The sequence below is a fragment of the Dermacentor andersoni genome, chromosome 1 (assembly GCF_023375885.2).
Source record: "Dermacentor andersoni chromosome 1, qqDerAnde1_hic_scaffold, whole genome shotgun sequence".
Lineage (NCBI taxonomy): Eukaryota > Metazoa > Arthropoda > Arachnida > Ixodida > Ixodidae > Dermacentor > Dermacentor andersoni.
The window spans coordinates 222263250-222279158 of NC_092814.1; the positions used below are offsets into that span (position 1 = coordinate 222263250).

General features: G+C 47.2%; 1 protein-coding gene across 3 annotated transcripts in view; it reads left to right on the forward strand.

Annotated features, from left to right (window-relative positions):
* poe (E3 ubiquitin-protein ligase-like protein poe) overlaps positions 1-15909 on the forward strand; it is a 590397-nt gene that overhangs the window by 169761 nt on the left and 404727 nt on the right. The gene's annotated exons all lie outside the window — the stretch shown is intronic.

The window sequence follows — 15909 nt, forward strand, 5'->3', positions numbered from 1 at the left end:
GTTGCCACACAGACGTAACCTTTGATCGCTCAAACCCTAAGTAACACAATGAAAAGATAATCTGGCACCCACAAATCACTGGTGCTCCTTAACTTTGTATCATGCATTCAAGGCTAGGCAACTCTTTCCTCATTATTGTGCCTATAGAAATGGATCAGTTTGAGTGACAGTTTTTCTACACATTGTTAAATATTTCCATTGGAATTCTACTAGCAAATCGTGCGTCATCTGAAATGATGACTGAAATTTAACTATTTGTCAGATTTGACAATTTTTGGCAGATCAGGGAACCTATAAAAATAAAACTTCGACTGGAGGTATCATCCTAGCTATCCTCCAGTGCTCCTAGCACTTCTTCAATAAAAAGGTGCAAAATTTGTGCTTTGGTCAACTCGGCAACATAATTTTTAAATGACAGCAGCAGTGAAAACACCGAAGCTTTTCTCGGGTTGCCAATCTCGTTACAACGGACCCTGATAATCTGACAAAAAAACATCCGTTTTATCTGAAGTCCATAATATCCAAAACGCCTCACTTCTGAAACTTTCATCACAATGTCTAACAACCTTATTGCAAAGAGTGAATGATGAACATCCGAAGTAAAAAACAAAAAAAAAAGTCTCAGTTTTGCCCGAAAGGCGAAACATCGATTGTGATAGCAAATTAAGCGAGATAAGTGCGGCAGAAGCAGTGAGCAAATTAACCTACGTGGTGTCTCTCCCTTCAATGCGAACTAAACATCAAAATCACAGTGCATACGAAGCTACCGGCACTGGGCGCACTTTGTCCACATTGCAAATCACTTTCAAGATATGGCGCCCGCACGGGCACGCACTTTGTCCACATCGCAGGTCGCTTTCAAGATACGACGCCCACGCGGGCCCACACTTTGTCCACATCGTAGACCGTTTTCAATATACAGCGTCTGCACGGACGAGCACTTTGTCCACATCGCAAATCCCTTTCAAGATACGGGGCCCGTGCCGCAGCTGCCATTTCATTTCATTTCATTTCATTTTATTACCTTAAAGACCCACGAGGGGTATTACATAAGGGGTGGGTACATATTGTTACACACGAGGTGTTTAACGCAGAACCAGATGAATCTGGTTGATAGGCGCGGTTGTGCAAGAGCGGTCTCGCGGCAGCTTGGCCAACGTCGTGCGTAGCCTAGCGAGGTGTCGCGCTTCTTCTGCTCGACATAGGATCTCATCAATTGATTCGTTGTCATGAGCGAAGTAGGGAAATATGGTGTCGAGGGTGTAGCGCGGCAGACGAGCATACAGAAGAAAAAATGGTGAGTAACCAGTGGTCTCGTGTCTCGCGGTATTGAAGGCATAGGTAATGAAAGGCAAGATACTGTCCCAATTCTTGTGTGCTGAATCGACGTACATGGACAGCATGTTGGCAAGCGTTCTGTTTGTGCGCTCAACCAGACCATTAGTTTGTGGATGGTAGGGCGTAGAATGGCGGAAGCTACATGAACACAGACGAAGGGTTTCTTCAACCACGTCCGCGGTAAACTGTCGCCCACGATCGCTGATTACTATGCGAGGAGGTCCATGTCGGAGTATAACGCTAGCCAGCAAGAAGATAGAAACTTCTGTAGCTGTGGCCGATGGCAATGCGGCGGTCTCACAATAGCGGGTAAGGTGATCTACGCAAACGATAACCCAATGATTACCCTTGGAGGATCGCGGGAAAGGGCCCAGAAGATCTATACCAACTTGCTCAAAGGGGACGCTAGAAGGGGGAACTGGTTGAAGCAGGCCATGTGGCGCTTGTGGCGGACGCTTGTAGCGCTGGCATTGAGAGCAGCTGGCGACGTACCGTTCGATATCTTTCCGCATCTTAGGCCAGTAAAAACGGTCTTGAGCCCGATAGAGTGTACGCGTGGAACCAAGATGACCGGAAGTTGGGTCATCGTGCATGGCGTGTAATACTTGGTGGCGAAGGTTCTTGGGGACAACTAAAAGGTAGCATGCACCGGTGGTCGAGTAGCTCTTCTTATACAGCGCGCCACCATCACGTAGGCGAAAGCGACTGCCTGCCGGTGACTCCTGTGCTGCCGCGAAGAGCGGTTGTAAGCTCTCGTCCTTGTGCTGCTCGGATATGACGGTACCCATATCCGGAAATTCCGGGGACACAAAAGCGATGTATTCATCAAAATTGTCCGCATCACATTCAGTTGTTTGAAGTGGCATCCGAGAGAGACAATCAGCGTCAGCATGTCGCCGGCCACTTTTGTAGCAAATAACGAAATCGTATTCCTGTAGACGGAGGGCCCAGCGCGCTAGTCGTCCTGAGGGATCCCGCAAATTCACAAGCCAGCATAGCGAATGATGATCTGTTATCACAGTGAAGGGGTGCCCTTAGAGATACGAACGAAACCGTTGCACGGCGAAGATGACCGCCAGACACTCTTGTTCCGTGACTGTGTAGTTGCGCTCGGAGCGGCTCAAGGACCGGCTAGCGTAAGAGATCACGTGCTCACTGTCGTCAACACGCTGAACTAGCACAGCACCGATGCCTACGCCACTGGCATCGGTGTGAATCTCAGTTGGTGATGAAGGATCAAAGTGCCGAAGAATTGGTTGGGATGTCAACAGGAACTTGAGCTGGCGAAACGATGAGTCGCAATCTGCAGTCCACTCAAAGGGAACGCCTTTTTGGAGAAGGCGTGTAAGGGGATGAGCCATGTCAGCAAACCGGGGAATGAATCGGCGAAAATAGGAGCATAAGCCCAAGAAACTTCTTAACTGCTTGACAGAGTTGGGTACTCTAAATGCTTCTACGGCCGCAGTCTTTTGTGGATCTGGTCGGATGCCTTCTTTAGCGACGAGATGGCCTAGCACAAGAGTTTGTCGTTCCCCAAAACGGCATTTTTTGGAATTGAGCACAAGGCCCACTTTCTCCAAGCAGTTCAAGACCAAATCCAAACGTTTGTTGTGCTCACTAAACGTTCGCCCGAAGATCACAACGTCGTCTAAGTAGCACATGCAAACTTCCCATTTTAAGCCGCGTAATATCGTGTCCATGAACCTTTCGAACGTTGCAGGTGCGTTACACAACCCGAAAGGCATCACGTTAAACTCGAATAGTCCGTCGGGTGTTACAAATGCTGTCTTTTCTTTGTCGTCCTTGTGTATAGGAATTTGCCAGTAACCTGACCGTAAATCGATTGAGGAAAAGTAAGATGCCGCAAAGAGACAGTCGATGGCGTCGTCAATTCGTGGGAGCGGATATACATCTTTCTTAGTGACGGCGTTTAGGCGACGGTAATCAACACAGAACCGCCACGTACCATCTTTCTTCTTCACCAATATCACGGGTGCTGCCCAAGGACTAGATGATTCTCGAATGACTCCTTTGCATAGCATTTCTTGGACCTGATCACTGATTATCTTGCGTTCTGACGGAGATACACGATAGGGTTTTTGTCGGATTGGCTGGGCGGCTCCTGTGTTGATGCGGTGACGAGTTCTGGACGCAGGAATTGATGGCGGGCCATCGTGCTGCGCAAAGTCGAATACCGAGGTATGTTTCGTAAGCAGGGCCATCAAAACTCGACGCTCGTGATCGCTGAGTGACTTGTCAATCATGGAAAGTATCTTCGAGCTCCCGGGGCTCGAGACACTGGTTGCTCCTCCATCGGGGAGCTCTGTAAGTACTGCCACCGATACGGGCGAGTCTTCCTGAAACGTGGCAATCTTTAGGCCTTGAGGTAGCACTGCCGCTTCAGTGGAACAGTTTAGCGCTCACAGCCCCGCGCATCCATTGGTCACTGAGACTACGCAGTGCGGAACTAACACGTTCTTCTTGAGGCAGTTCCGATGTGCAGGCTCCACTGCAGCGTCGAACGAGATAGGAGCCGGAGATGAACAGGCGACGGCAACACGCATCGCGGATAAGGCGGGCACAACTGTATCCTCAGACACGCACAGCACACTCTCCGGGCAAGCTTCACCTTCAAAGAGCACAGGTGAAACACTGGTGTCGACACTGAGTTCTCCTGTCCGGCAGTCAACATTCGCACCACACAATTGCAAAAAGTCAATCCCCAGAATCACGTCATGCGAGGAGCGAGGAAGAACAGTAAACTCTGCATTAAAAACTTTCCCACCCAATGACACATCCACGTTACACACACCAACCGGGTATAATGATTCACCACTGACTCCACGGAAACTTGTGCACTGGTCCCAACGAAACATAACCTTGCGTCCCAGAAGGCCTTTAAACCCCACACTCATGACCGAGACAGTTGCTCCCGTGTCAACTAAAGCCATTGTAGAGACCCCATCAGTCAGTACATGAACCTTATTCTTTAGCATGAAAATAGTTGGAGGCAGTTGAGTCGGCAGCACACATTTTCCAGCGACCTCACCTCCATCGGCCGCGCTGGCTAGTTTCCCGGCGGGGGCGACACGAAACGGCGCCGAGGCGATGGTGACGTGAATCGCGGCCGAGGGGATGGTGATCGGGAGGCTCGGAAGGCTGGTGGTGGCGTCAGAGTACGGTCGGAGGCAGGGGAGCGGTAGCGGTTCCGGGTTCTTTCTTCTCCAAGGTAGGTCTCCTGGGCTCTGCATCGGTCCTCTCGAAAGTGGCTTCCTGAAGTGGAGTCTCCTGGCCACTGAGTGCGCAGTGTACGACCGCTAGACCGCATAGTCGGCGCTGACGATCCGTAGTTCGATGCTCGGCGTCGGCTACAGTACCTAGCTATATGGCCAGGCATGCCGCAGCAGTAACACACTGGCGAAGGGCGAACTTCAGAATGCGGATTGAAGTATTCTGCCAAAGACATCGGTTGAGGGTAACGAGGCGTTTCCCCATGAAAGTCGTAGGTAGCGGCGAGTCTTCGTGGACGAAAGTTGCGTGGGCGTGGATCAAAACGTTGAGGGGGCGAATCATTGCGTGGTGGTTAAGTCGTAATGTAATGCAGTTCGTCTCTGGAGCCGTTAAGATCCGCGACGTTCACCGAGTGGTCCCAAGTAGCCGAAGGGGGTTCCCAAAGAGTGTCTCGGAAAACGGAGGAGCTGCAACGTGGCGCCGCATAGCGTGCCTGTTCGTCATGTCGCTGTAGCTCCTCGCGGACTATCTGGCGGATGGCGGACGAAAGGTCTGGGAGCGGAGGACTCGTGTCAACACTTGCTACAGTTGTTACATTGGCCAGCCGTCCAAACTTTGGTGTAATTCGGCGAGTCTTCAGCGCCTCGAACGTACGGCAGTGCCGTATCAGTTCTGATACAGTGTGCAAGTTCTCTTTACCAATGAGGAAGTTGTACACGTCTTCCGCTATTCCTTTTACCACGTGTCCCACTTTATCTTCCTCTGTCATGTGAGGGTTCACGGTGCGGCACAGCTTCAAAATTTCTTCGATATAGGTAGTGCAAGTCTCGCCGGGTACCTGAGCTCTCCGGGCTAATGTGAGTTCCGCACGTTTCCTCTTTGCGTCCGAGTCACCGAAACACTTTTTGATCTTCTCAACGAAGCGTGTCCATGTAGTTAGCTTGTCCGCGTGGTTGTCATACCATACCAGCGCCGTGCCGGCCAAGAAGAAAACAACGTTCCTAAGCTGACTGGCAGCATTCCAGTTATTGTATTGGCTTACCCTTTCGTAATGGGTTAGCCACTCATCCACATCTTCCTCTGCCTTCGCCGAGAACGTGCATGGCTCTCGGTAGTGCTGGATAGGGACTGGGCTTGCCGAGGCACTGCTGGTGAGGGTATTTTGCTCTGTAGCCATGATTGAGCGCGACGGCGAAAGTCCGGCGAGGCGACGGCTTCGGCGTAGCTCTAGTGCTGGTGGTTCCGTTGTAGGTCATGGGAGTTACCCCGCACAGCTCCACCAAATGTTACACACGAGGTGTTTAACGCAGAACCAGATGAATCTGGTTGATAGGCGCGGTTGTGCAAGAGCGGTCTCGCGGCAGCTTGGCCAACGTCGTTCTCTTCTTTCTTCTGGTTGTCTCCGCGGCAGGCGTGGTTCATGACAGCTTTTGACAATATATTTTGGTGAGCAAGTGTTAACACAACGAAACATGACTGGTAACATTATTGGCAAAGTTGGATGAGCATGTGATGGCTGCGATGTCATTGGGTAGATCGTTCCAGTCTGCTGCAGTACAGGAAAGAAATGATGTGGCAAAGGTGGTAGTTTGGGCACGAGGTCGGGAAACTTGAAAAGGATGACGAGTGCAATGAGATATGTGGGCTGGAGGGACGATGTAGGGTGCGCGGCCTAGTGAAATATAGAAAAATCTATGAAACAAGCAAAGGCTGGCAATGCGGCAATGAAGTGATAAGGGCAATAAGTCGGATTCAGCTTTCAACGCTGACACACTGATGTCGTAAGAATATGATGATTGGATGAATCTGGCTGCTCTGTTTTGGACTGATTCGAGTGCATTTATAAGGTAAGCTTGGTGCGGGTTCCAAATGGGTGAGGCATATTCTAATTTTGGTCTGACAAGGGATTTGTACGCTAATAACTTCACATGTTTAGAGGCTTGGCAGAGATGATGTCTTAAAGATCCAAGTGTTTTATTAGCTGATGAAATGATGTTCGTAACGTGTGTGCTCCAGGACAGGTTGCCACACAAGGTAATGCCTAAGTACTTGTATGATAGAACCGATTGTACAGGGGCATTAGCTATGACGTATGGGAAATGAAGTGGGTTGCGGCGACGCATGAAGGACAAGATTTTACATTTTTGAGGGTTAAGTTCCTATAACCAATTGGCACACTATTCCTGAATGCGGTTAAGGTCGTCATGAAGAGATGTTTGGTCAGAAGCGTTATTAACCTTGCGATAAATTACACAATCATCGGCGAACATGCGAATATTACTAGAGACATGCATTGGTAAATTGTTAATATAAATTAAATACAGAAGCGGACCGAGGACAAACCCTTGCGGGACACCTGACGTTACTGGGATAGGATTGGAGTTGTGGTTGTTAACGGTGACGTACTGTGAGCGGTTAGTCAAGAATTCTTCTATCCATTTAAAGATATTAGAGAGGAAGTTCAAATATGAAAGTTTTAGTAGTAAGCGTTTGTGAGGAACCTTGTCGAACACTTTTGCATAGTCCAGAAAAATAGCATCGGTCTGTAGGTTAGAGTCAAGATTAGCATGCAAATCATGAATAAAAATGGCTAGCTGTGTTTCGCATGAGAAGCCTTCTCGAAAACCGTGTTGCGCAGGATGAAAAAAGGTGTGCCAATGGAAGAAGTTCATGACATTGGAGTAGATGACGTGTTCCATGAGTTTGCAGGGTAAGCTGGTAAGGGAAATGGGACGGTAGTTAAGCGGTGGATTTTTTTTAACCCGATTTGAAGACTGGAACGACCTTACCACTTTTCCAATGGCATGGTAGTTCACCTGATAACAGTGACTGTGAAAAAAGTAAGCATAAAAATTGCGCACAAATATCCTTGTTATTTTTCAAAAGCTTTGAGTTAATATTGTCAATACCGGATGAAGATGAAATTTTCATGGTTTCAATTAGGGACGAAATGCCAGATGACACAAAGACAACTGGTGGCATAGCATAATTTACCACTGAGGGTGGTGCTGAAAATGATGGCAGTATTTCAGCTTCTTTCATAAATATGGATGAGAAGGCAGAGTTAAACATAGTAGCGCACTCAGCATCAGTGAAAACTGTGCCTGACTCATCTGTGAGGGTTATTTCTGCTGCGTGATGCGGATTGATAACTTGCCAGAACTTTCTGGGGTTACTAGTTAGCATATTCAGCAAGTTCGAGTGAAAAAGGTATGCTTGGCATTAGAAATAGCGGCGAGATATGATCTTTCAGCTTCGTGATATTTTACCCATGCGCTATGCGTCCCCTGAGACTTGGCTGAACGGTAAAGGTGCTTCTTTTTGTTCTCCAAACATTTCAGTGTTTTAGTAAACCATGGCTTTTGTGAATTAGAGTGAAAACTAATTTGGGGGATGAATCTATTAGTTAGGCTTTCTAGTTTGTCTTTGAACAGTAACCAATTTTCTTGAACACTGCAGGAATGAAAACGTGATGAGAAGACTTGAAAAAAACGTGTTAAGTTCATTATTTATGGCATTATAATTTCCTTTGTGATGGATGGTTTTATGGTATTTGCGGCACCGGTTTGGCGTAAGGAGAAGGCTAGCGTGAATTACTTTGTGGTCGCATATTTCAGGTAGGTATGTAATGGGCTGAACGCTGTCTGGGTGATTGGTTAATAAGAGATCTAAAATATTTGCACAGTTCTGTGTTACGCGGGTAGGTTCAAGTATTACCTGAGTAAGGTTGAGGTTATTGCAAAAATCTAGCAAAAAAATCAACATATCAAACAGCAGCTGCCGGAGTAGAACCTCTCTCTCTCTCTCTCTCTCTCCTCCACCCCCCACCTCCCCGTGCCTCGCGAAAGAAGACGGCGCGTTTCTGCCCTGCCTTCCTCCCTCTGGTGCGTGATATTGAGCCGCAAAGTCATTTGTCAGCCCGTGTTGCCACGGCAAAAGTATGTTTTATACGGCCAATTTTGACAAAAATTGTTGATAATTTCGTCCGCTGTAACCGATAGTCCGTTGTAGCGCGCTCCATTAAAAGCGAACTTAGTTGCGTTAATAAAATAGGTAGAACAAACTAAGGCTGAAATATGGTCCATTATATCCAACATTCTGTTGCACGAGTCCATTGTAACAAGCATAGACTGTATAATACAGGCTGTTTTAACGCTGTCTCAAACAATGGTAGATGCATATGAATGCATGTTATTTCGATAATTGTGATCAACTAATATTAAGTGCAACTTTATTTTGCCCACTGTGATTCGCTTTTATCCATCAGCTCTTCAATAGCATATGCACAAATTATTATGAGCAATCCTTCCCATTTTGTGGATTTTCTCTCCCAAAACAGCATGTAGTCAATTTCAAACCGACCTCCGACTGAAGCTTTGCTAGCTGTCTAATCTCTTACACTTTGAACACTGCCTTTGCAAGTGCCCTTATTCTTTACTGTACAATATTGTGCAATGCTCCACATTAGTGTGTAGCACTGTACAGGAACTGAATAGAGCATGTGGAGGCTCCAGCACCAGTTTGAACGCACAGTAGACCACCTTGTTTGCACAGAAAAACTGATCTAAGGAAATAATCAAATATGAGGAGGCTTCTGCATGATCCCTGACCTGACAGCCATTGCTTCGCAAGCCTAAAAAATGCAGTAACAAACAAACCAACTGACTACCACAATGAACAAAAACATGCGCAGCACAGTCGTCGTGCAAGCTGCAGGAGCTTCCCCCTTGCACCTCGTCGTCGTGGCGAAATCGTTCAGTGTTGTTTACTTGAGCATAAACCGCACTGTCCGCCCCCGGCTGCGGCGGTGAGCTGCAGCTTCTGCTTCTCTCTGCACAGCGGTCTGTTGAGCCCAACGTTACCTGGATGCAGCGGTGCGTGTAGCTCGACGCTTCATTTCTTTAGCAGCCATCTGCACTTTGCAAGAAGGTGCCATTATGTGCATTGACAGTCTGTGCAGTGATATCAAAGCTATGAAACCGCCCGCACTAGCTGGGCCTTGCAGTCAGTGCGCACACTTGACATCGTGAGACACCTGGTGCTATAGTATGCAACTGCAATTTGTGCATGCAACTATGTAGCTGCATACGAACGAGACACCTTATACAATAGGACGCCTCTAAAGAGCTTCCTTTCCAAGCTGCTTGTAAGCACTTGCTGAGTGGTAAGGTACGCGACTTGCACATAGGGTGCGGCATAACATGAGTGCACATTTGTGAGCAGGTTACCCCAGATATCGAAAGGAAAAGCCTCGTGTTAATCACTCCTCTCCACCTTGTGGGTTTCCGCAGAACTATTACGTCAAAGTCTTTGGGATATTCCATATATTCGGTGAAAGACCTTACAAAATTTTTAAGCACAAAGCTTTGTGTTTTCTGATAATCAGTATTCCATTCGATATACGTATTATATTTTTCTTGATTTGATTTGATATTCAATTCAAAATCTACTATTCGGTATTCTCACACCCCTAAAAATTATTACCCTTCTTGCTCCTCTCCATTTTGAGTGACGATATGAAGGTAGGTTTACTTTCCTTTTCAAAATGGTGGGAGTTTTGGCAAGAGGCTTTTAGCACAATAAGCAAGTACCTAAACAGCAGGGGTTTGCGAATACTGAATGATAGATTTCAAATAGAATATCGAATCGAATCAACAACAACAACATAAACTCTGAATATAGAATATCAGAAAGTTTAACACAAACCTTTATGCTTGTGGGTACGCCCGTGCCTCCGTTCGCATCAATGGCCGGCCACACTAGCCACCTTCTGCCTGAACTCATGATGCATGCATGATGAGAAGTATTATCGAGAGTAAGTTGTAATTTCGAGTTTGCATTGCATGGGAATCGGTGCATAATTTTTGTGCATTCTTTTGCTGCTGTTCAGCTTCCTGCGAATGCTACTGTGTATATTCGACACATTGCTGGAACTGTTGCGCCCGATTGTCATGAGGCAAGATGCCAATTGCATTCCTGTAGTCTGCCATAGTGCTGTGGACTTTGACACGATGCAGGAGAATGCGGATGAAAACACATAACATAACTTGCGGCACGTCGCTGATTGGTTTAGCAGTTTTGCGACCAGGGTCGCACAATGGTCGCGACCATTCGCGACTGGTCGCTTTGCAGCCAGCTTGGTCGCGCGACCGCTGTCAGTCGCCGGTGTGAAGAGCCTTAATGTGTAAGTTGTGGGTATGGCTCCCACTGGCGACAAGTCATCTTTTCGTCCACTTTCCATTTTCATTTTTTCTACATTTCAATTTCAACTACAACTAATTTCCCCAATACTTTCTTTGGCTTCATTGACTGCAGGCTTTATGTGGTCATGATTAACAAAATTAAGCCCTTCGGTTCCCCTTCTTCTCTTGCTAGCTATCAGTAACTTAGGCACCTATGAATTGAGATGCATAGTATGCTGTACTCTTATTAAAGGGCAAACCAAATTAGCATGCCAGCACTGATAGCAACTCGGTTTGTATATGAAGGTCTGGAAAATATTTTTTATCGAGGGAATGTCTGTCAAATAGAATTAAGTGCTTTTCTCCCCCTGAAGCTTTCAAGTACAGTAAAACCTCGTTAAACCGTACCTGCTTAAACAGTAGTTTCGTTTTAAAAGTAGTTAAGTCAAATCCCTGACTCAGCGGCCATTGAACATAATGTGTTTTGTCTCTGCATAAATCGTACCAGCTTATTGCATGCATATCGGTTAACATGTAGCGTTTCCACTTTTCGTCGCAAAATCATGGCGTACGGCGGCCCGGCAGAACGAGCCTCAGTGATTGGAGTGGCCTCCAAGCACAAAGCTGAGGGCGCTTGTAAGGATGAAGCCACATCAGCATCAACATCATTTTGGCACTATGCCAGAGTCAGAGAGCATTGTGACCCAGGCTGTGGAATCGTGCAAGCTAGGACAAAAACCGGGTGCTCAGCATAGAAGAAAAATTGGACATTGTTTGTGCTATCGAATGTGGCACGAAGAAGTCGGTGCTGGCACACGAGAGGGATCTACCGTTGACTACGGTGTGTAGCATTTGGAACGCGAAGGAGAAGTTGCTCAGCAGTGCTGCTGCGACCACGAAAATACATCAGCTACGAGGTTCAACTTTTCGCCATCATTGCCTCTGTTATTGCTGAAGTGTTGCCTAACGACTGATGATGACGACATGGAAAGTGAAAGTATGGGCGATTCAGGCCAACAGTGGCAGATGCTGCACATTTCATCACCCTCATGCAGGTGTTTGCCAAGAAGAGGGGGCTGATGGAAAAGCGGGCTCGTAGCTTAAGTGAGTTTGAAGCCGCTATCATCACTGCTAGCCGCCGCGGCATCAAACGAAAATAAGACTTTTGTCGTCCGAAGTGAATAAATATTGCATGTTTTCTGCCCTTTCATCCCACTCTCTTGTAGTTCCGATTTTAACAGGTAAGTGAGCGATCTCATGCTATTTCAGTTACCGTAAGAACCCGCATATAATACAAGGTTTTTTTCCCTATTATTAGCATCCCTAATTTTCTCCTCGTACTATATGCGGATACGAATGAAAATTTCAGTCAGAAATTTGGGCTATAAGTTTCGGTTTCGTTATTGCTGCGTGGCTATGGCTTGACTTCACTATTTCTGCATGGCCACGGTTTGGCTTACTTATTGCTGAGTGGCTACAGCTTGGTTTCGTTATTGCTGTGTGACTACAGCATCGTTTCTATATTGTTGAGTGCGCACCTTGGCAGCACACATGCAAACCACACTTTGCGAAGTGAATCTTTTTTATTCCGCATTGAAGGACCAAGATGTCCGGACCACGAAAACAGTACTCTGCTGCTTTCAAGAGAAAGGTTATTTTAGCTGCACAGGACATCGGCAACAGTGCAGCCGGGAGGCAGTTTGGTGTCAACGAGGGAAGCATTTGTGGATGGCGTCGACAGAAGGAAGCCGTTTTCATGTGCAGCGGAACGCGAAGAAGCTTTCGCGGCCAGAAGAGTGGGACATTCCCGGAAATCAAACTCGCCCTGACGGAGTTCATATGCCAACAGCGAGCCGTGCATCTAGCTGTGAGCGTGGAGCTTATGCAGGCAGAAGGTAAGGAGCTTGCAAGAGGAAAAGGGCTACTGAGCTCCACCTTCAAAGCGAGCAAGCACTGGATTTATTGCTACATGTGCTGTGCTGGTTTTTCCTTACGCCTCCGAACTTCGATTTCGCAAAAGCTGCCCGAATCGTTCGAAGAGCTGCTTGTGGCTTTCCAGCACCACATTATTTTGCTGCGCAAGTCCAAGAACTTCCAGCGAGAGCAAATCGGCAATGCTGACCAAACGCCGGTTTATCTGGACATGCCATCGCGCCTCACCATGCATGAAAAGGGCTCTAAACAAGTTTATGTCCGCTCCACTGGCAACGAGAAAACGCGAGTTACTGTCATGTTGTCGTGCATGGCAGACGAACGCAAGCTTCCGCCCTATGTCGTCTTCAAGCGCTAGACAGTGCCTAAAGGTGAGGAGCTGCCACAAAATGTGGTCGTGAGATGCCATGAGAAAGGCTGGATGAACAAGAATCTTGTGCTCGACTGGATAAAGTCCGTCTGGTGTAGGCAGCCTGGCGCACCGTTGTCATTCCCGTCCATTCTTGTGCTGGACGCATTTCGTTGCCATTTGGCCAACTCAGTGAAGAGGCTGTTGTGTGAATCCGGCACTGAACTCGTCGTTATCCCGGGTGGGATGACGTCTCAGCTGCAGCCTTTAGATGTTTGCGTGAACAAGCCCTTCAAGGACGCAGTGAAGCGGTGTTGCGCAGATTGGGTGCGCTCAAGTGAGCCCGCAGTGACGCCAACCGGGCAGCTGAAGCGGGCTTCGCCAGCCGCACTGTGCAAGTGGGTTGTGGACACCTGGGCTAGCTTATCAGAGGACCTTGTGCATCGCGCATTCAAGAAGTGCGGCATCTCGAACACGCTCAATGGCACAGAGGATGAGTACCTCTGGGAAGATATGTCCGACAAAGAACTATCCGAAGAGAGCACAGCTGAGGAAGACAGTGATTGAAGTGCGGAGTGCAATTTAAATAAATGTTTTCCTTGAGTTTTCCGAACTTGTATTATACGCGGATAAAACATTTTTTTTTTTTCGTTTCGCGTCCCAAAAGTTTCACCTCGTACTATATGCGGGTTCGTATTATATGCGGGTTTTTATGGTAAGCAGTAATACCATTGAGTGCGTATTTTTCCGAGCTCCGGCCAACTACGGTTTAATGAGGTTTCACTGTGTTTGCACACCCCTACTAAAGAGTACATTGCTCACAACACAGCAGCAGAAACAAATTCATACATTGACAATAGGCCACATGCTATATGTAAGGTCATGGAAAGTGGTGAATAGTATATTACAAGCCACATACTACATGAACATTAGTGGTAACTATTGCAATAACTGCATAAAGGCACAGAAAAGAAAACACCCATGAAATTGTGAAAAGAAGAAAACACTGAAGATCAAGATGTTTAATTAACCATAAATCAAAACATAAATGTTGCAAGCTACAACGTGTTGTTTGAGTGTCTTTTTAGAATTATTCAAGGAGACCAAGTTCAGTATCACTCGAGCCTTTGTGAGCTCTAGCTACTTTTGTGATATCAATGACAGTGACATCACAGATTTCTGGCACATTCCTTTGAGTGTGTTGGTGAAATTGTCAGACCTATGTAATGATGGAAATTGTGTAGCTGTTGTGATAGCTTTAGTTTGAGTATTTGCCCTTTTTTTTAGTTTTTTAATAAGGTACCGTCCTGAGCAAGAGTGCTGTGCTTTATGTACAAATTAACTGCTGGCAAAACCTCGCTGTGTAAAAAGCACAGGTACAGTGAATTATCAGATAACACAAATAGGTGACTCTCATATCTACTTGTGTAAGACCTGCCATCGTGCAAAACCTGCAACCCCCCCCCCCCTCCCTCTTATTTTCAGTCCAAAATTTAAAAAAGAATATACCCAAAGTTACCTGCCACAGTGCATTCATCTGCGCAATAACCATCTTTTGGAGTGTGCCAATGAGGTAGTAAGCTCCGATGACGAGGGGGTGACATTGAGAGCAGGAGCAATGATGACTGAAGTGGGATTTTATCAGTGGTGCTGAATCTTCAATAAATGTGTGTGCGTGTAGTGGGTAGCTAATGTTTGTAATATTTGTACATGATTTGCGATGTTGCAGTTTTAGCGGGTAGTCATAGGCTACTCGTATAAGAGCTGCAACCTGCCAAGATCCTTTCTCCCCTTCTTCACCGAAAAAGAAAAGTGTGGGTCTTACACAAGTAAATACAGTACAGTGCAACCCCATTAAAACCGTACCTGACGGGAACACAAAGAAAGTACTTGCTAAGCAGTACTACAGCTTACCCGAAAGTATTAGATATGCACTTACCTGCCATGCTTGCTAGCCAAGTTGCTATCCACCAAACATGCTGATGGGTACGCGACACTCACTACGACCGGATAGTGAGTGAATATGTTAGTGCCATGCTGGACACCAATGCCTGGTCGTTCATGTACGGTCACACGAACGGTGGCGCATTCGAATGACCATGTTTGTCTATTCCGGTGTCCTGCTCCTCCTAGGCCTCGTGAGATGGTCTTGCAGAAGCATAGATTAGTGCTTGTGCAAAATGTCTATGCTGCTTGCCAAGCCAAAGAGTAACAGCCTCTCTCTCTTGCACCCAAGTAACCCCACCGATAGGGGGCGGTAGCAGCGCAACACTCGCACCATCTCTCGTATTACTCTGCAAGCACACCGACTGCCGCCGTAAAGCCATGCGGCTAAGCCGAATTACAGGAGACTGGAGCCACACGGGGAAAATATCAGAGAATGTGTGAGTCGCACATCCCCACATCCCCTCAACCTTAAATCACTACATATTTCGACGGAACATGTCACACGGTCTTAATATCACAGCTTGCTTTGCGAACAAGGTAGTACATGCAACAGTGGCCGCGCCGATGAAATGTCCACATGATGTCCATAACATGCGAACCGACATTGTCCTTCGGTGCACCGCTAGCGTCCTCTGGTCACAGTAGCAGCTCTGCAGACTTGACGGCACGATTCCAGGCCAGGTCTCCGGAAATGGTGACGCAGTAGTCGGTACGAGCCAGTGTCGCTCGCGCCAACGCGCCCTGCTGGTGAGAGCTGCAGTAGCTGTTGGTGACCGCCAGCTCTTTTCTCTGCCACCGAGGGTTGTAAGTCGGATACAGGCAACCGCCGAAGTTGCTGCGCCGAACTGGCCACAGCATCACCATTGCCTGGGGTGGCTCGATCACAGTCCGGAGCAGCAGCGCAGACGATGTGCAGGGGACAGCAAACCA